We start from the raw sequence: 5,054 nt of genomic DNA on the forward strand, positions 1-5,054 counted from the left end.
TTTATCTACATGGAGTCTTGACCCACTGATGAAGACTACTGGCTCTGTAAGGACAAAGAGGCCTGCCTTGAGACTGTTTTTCACTAGCCATTAGAGAGCTAACTCCTTTCTGTGAAAAGAAACTAAGATGTTGACTAGCAAAGGAAACCATATTACGCCTTGTTCAATGCTGAAGTGCTTTATTCACTGCCTGCTCTATCTCACATCTTTAGCATGACAGCAGAAAAATTGCTCAGCCCTCTCCTTCAAAAGCATGAGACCAGTTTAAAAATCATGAGATTTGCTATGAAACCATTAAGAGATAAAGAGAGCATATTTCTTGAAGAAGCTGTGCAGAAGGGAGATAAAACCAGACATCTACTTTTTTAGATGCTCTTAATGAAAACAGACATTGTATAATAATAAGTTTATCAGTATATTATTGTTAGTTACAATTATATGGTTAAAATTAGAATTATAATATAATCCTTGGTCCCCAACAATTGCTTAAGGAAAAACACCAAACATCATGGAAATCAGAATAATGACATACAACAATACTACGATTCATAAAATCTCCAAGAAAGTCCTCATTTTTCAAAGTCTGGTACAAAAAGAAAATTTGCTATGACAAGAAGTGTTCTTCCTAATACTAGTTTCCCTCTTGATCATTGCTCTCCTTGAACTCAGTATACACTAACTGCTGTGCACGAACCAAGAATTTATAAGATGTGTGACATGCTTCTGTTCCAAGTTGCAAAGTTTCATGGATTTGTTTGTAACATTCTGTCCTTACCAGAAACTGTGACCAATTAAGCCTAGAAAGCTCTCTTGGACAGACAAGCTTGTCTCCAAAACAGAGAGAAAGCATGTTCCATGTTAAATTGCATTATTTTGCACGTCTAATTTAAGATCCTCTAGGAATTGGTGTTCATAAATCCCACTGCATCTCACTCTTCTTCCCTGCCTCCTGTAGCAGCCTAATATCTGACTGCTACATACCTAGATCTTTTGAGATTTTATTCATACGACTTAAATTTTAACCCCCAATATGCATATGCTGAAAAAAAAAGCAAAACTGGGAAGTGAAGAAGGAACAAAACCGTCTTTCTGCATAACTGTGGGAACTCTTTGCTTTGTTACATGGTTATAGGAAGATTGTGTTCTTCAATATAGATACATGTTAGATCTGCATGTTACCGTCTGGTTCTTTGTATCCAACACTGCTAACTACCATAGAAAGGGGCTATTCTTGGACAAGGTGGAACTAGTATGCCACAATTTCCTACGGGGAAAAACTGTTCCAAATCACATAATCACAGAACAGTTGAGGTTGCAAGGGACCTCTGGAGGTTGTCCAATCCAACCCCTCTGATCAAGCAGGGACATCTAGAGCAGGTTGTACAGGACTGTCCAGACACATTTTGAATGTCCAAGGATGAAGGTTTCACAGTCTCTCTGGGCAACATGTGCAGTGCGCAGGCACACTCACTGTGAAAAGGTGGTTCCTAATGTTCAGAGGGAACATCATGTCTTTCAGTTTGCACCCACTGCATCTGATCCTGTCACTGGGCACCACTGGAAAAAGGCTGTTTGCATCTTCTTTACACCCTCCATTCAGTTATTTATATACATTGATAAGATCCCCACTGAGCCTTCTCCTGCATGGGCAAGAGTGAACTCGACACTGCTTCTTATTCATATTGTATCTCTGCTCTGGCTAAGGTGAAACTACCCTTAGATGTGTTTGCTCCTGCAGAGAAACAGCACAGTTCATCTACAAACAGGACATGCCTTTCAGTGTGTCAGAGCAGCAATGTTCTGGACATGCTGAAGTCACATATTTCAGCTGTGGTTTTGGGGAAAATGTTTTCTCTGACAGCATTAGGTGGTGGAAGTCCTAGTAAAAAAAAAATTATATATATATATATATATATATATATATATATATATATATATATATAAATGTCATGTCAGCTACTGGAGTTTTCTGTGGCAGCCACCAGGCAACCTATCACCAGAATTAGGTAAATCAGAGTCAGCCTTTTTAACTCTAAAGCAATTCTTACTGCCACCACTGGAAAGGTGCTAGAATTAATGCAGAATGTCTTCCAGAACAGCTTGAGTTTAGGAAAGCTGCAGTAAAGGATGGTGAAGTGATAGTCTGTTGAAAGTAGTCACTTCTCATGTGTAGTGAGATGCTTCCTCTGTTAGATTTAGAATTACCATGCTATGACCAGCCTTTCTCTCAATAAACTGGCAATTCTAACCAAAAAGCGGACTCAAACAAGGGAATAACATTTATGGGGGGGAAAAAAAAAAAAAAAAAAGTGTAAGAAATTTCAGTATATGCTTGGATTCAGTTCCTTAGAAGTCTGGAAGAGAGTAAATTTTGCTGTTTATTTACGCTCAAAAGTTTCATAATCAGAACATCTGCAAGCAAAAGATTTCTTTAAACACTTTTAGCTGTAGACTCATACCTGCACAATGCCACAGGTTTCCAGCAACAGATTTCATAATGCTGATGACTACATTGTGAGCCTAGAAGTTCAGAAAGTTTTCCATCTACTGTATAGTTTGGCTGTACTGTCTATATCTCACCAGTCTGGCTGTAAGTGTGCTATAGAAGATTGCTCCGAAGCTCAGATAAACAGTATTCACTGCTCTCCTCTTGTCTATACAAGATGTTACAGAAGGCAATCCAGTTGGTCATATATGATTTGCCCTTGCTAAGTCCATACCCCAAATCACTTTATTCTCCTTTATTCTTGTAGACATGGCTTCCAGGAGGACTCACATCATAATCTTACCACAGAATGAGGTGAGGCTGACCAGCCTGATGTTCCCTAGACCCACCTTCTTTTCCTGTATGAACAAGGCTGTGTGTCCTTTACCTTTTTCGAGTAATCAGAAACCTCTTCAAAACACCATGACACTTTGAAGGTGGCACAGAGTGTCTCTCAGCCAGCTCCCACAACATCCTGAGATGCATTCTGTCTGGCCCCCAGGGGCTTGTGTATGTCCAACCTGCTTGAGCACTCTTTAGCTCAATCCTTCTTGACCCTGGGTAATGCTTGATTCCCCAAGACATTGATAGTAGTCTTACTTAGGACATAGTAGGGACCTAGGAGACATGAAGACAAACATAACCAGTAAAAATCAAGGCAAAGAAGTCACAGGGTGTCTTAGCTTTTTCCATAGAAGCCCTTATTACTTTTCTTCATGTCCCTTGATGATTTCAGCACACACTAAGTTTCAGCTTTCCTAACTTCATTGTTTTTGTACCTTAAAAAGTTCTTGAAGCTTTGGCCTGTATTGCATAACTCCTAACAAAAACACTTATACATTATTTCTGATACTGTTTTTTGCAGAGCCATTCTTGCTTTCATGCTGATAACACAGAAAAGAAAAACGAATTATTCAGGACACATCTCCAAGGTCCCAGGCTACTGCTCAATGTCTCTCAATCCATCCTGTACTGCGCCTCACATCAACAGCACTTGTCTTCTGAATCAAATCTTATTATGATAAAAAATCTTATTCCTGTACATCAAAGAAACATAGTCAGAATTCATAGAAACTATGATAAATATGGCTAATATTGCCTCCAGTGTTATCTTCTGTGTTACACAGCTGAGCAAGAGCCATTCTACAATGCTGCTCCATCAGCTGAAACACGCCTCTATAGCCCCAGTAAAAAATCATTTATAATTCTCAGTTCCAGCTGTAGGTGGCACTGCATGACACCATGCATGCTTTTTGCTTCGGTATTCAGATTTCCTCTTTTCTAGGTAGTACAGCTAGTCTCCAACCTTTTCACAGCTTGTGCCTGTGACAGGCAACTGAGGATGTTTGTCTGAGAATGTAATTAAAACAACACATGAGCAGAGAATTTTTCAAAGTTATGAGAAGTTCTGTCTGGAACATACTAAGCACTGTTAGGTGAATATATTTTACTACATTTCCCCATCAAAAATCTGATGTAGAAAATTCCTTTCAATGAGTAAGTATGGGACATGGAGAAATAAGTGTAGTATGTCAGCTAAGGCATTCACAACAGGAATCCAAAAATCCCATAACTGTTTGAAATCCACCTCCTGCTCCACTGTTATCTATGGGAACACTCATATAACCTTCATTTTTGGAGCTTCAGAGACAGCCTCTTCTTTGAGATTTTTAACCCCTTTTAAATTCTGTTTCTGTTGTATATACAGTAAAAGACTGACAGTAGTTTTTCTGTTGTCAGAACAGGAGGTCTGTAATGGATTGGTCTTTATGTCCTTACCTGAATATTCATGCCTGATCTTGATGTAAAGCTACCCTTTATGCATTTGTCAGTAAAGGGAAGGAGATGTTTTAAACTTTTTATACTGGGGAAATAAATGTTAGAAATCTATGCTTGTTACTAGTACTTTTCTGTGTGCTCAGTCAAAAAAAAACACAGATGAGGAACATTCGGAGCAAGGTTTTCAATTGAGCTTATTTTCTCTGAACATACTGAATAGCGTAAATGCTGGATCTGGAAACTATTACAACATTTTTAGAAGCTGAAAAGTAATCATAATGAGATCGTGCAAACAATGAACTCTATTCTCTCTCTGACATACAGAAGGATTTACGAACATATTATTGCCTGTGCATTCAAAGAACAGTCCCTTGTGCATTAGCACAATAGGACACAAATATCCACTGAGTTCTTCCACAATTACAGTGCTAGTTTTACCCATTTATGTTTTTTTTTATTATTATTCTAACAGTAGATGGCAACATTTAGTTGAATCTTGGCAAACCGTTGTGAGCTTTACAGAGTCATTTCAGTTCTGATTTTACTCATGAGACTTAGCGATACAGAAAAATAACGTATAACAGCATATAATTAGAAACTATAAATTAACTAAATTGTTTAATTATCTATATAAATTAATATAGCAATTACCTTATTTTCTTCCAAATTCCAACCTGCCCAGGTTAGTTTTTGACTGAAAGCCAGCTGTGCTGTGTGAGTTTGTCTGGCATTTTGGAAACATATCAATCTCCTAAGGGTTAAGCTTTCCTTATACAAAGTCATAACTGGA

This window comes from Neopsephotus bourkii, unplaced genomic scaffold (assembly GCF_033783945.1).
Source record: "Neopsephotus bourkii isolate Nb327-2 ecotype Australia unplaced genomic scaffold, CSIRO-AGI_Nbou_v1 NB_1756, whole genome shotgun sequence".
In the NCBI taxonomy this organism is placed as follows: domain Eukaryota; kingdom Metazoa; phylum Chordata; class Aves; order Psittaciformes; family Psittacidae; genus Neopsephotus; species Neopsephotus bourkii.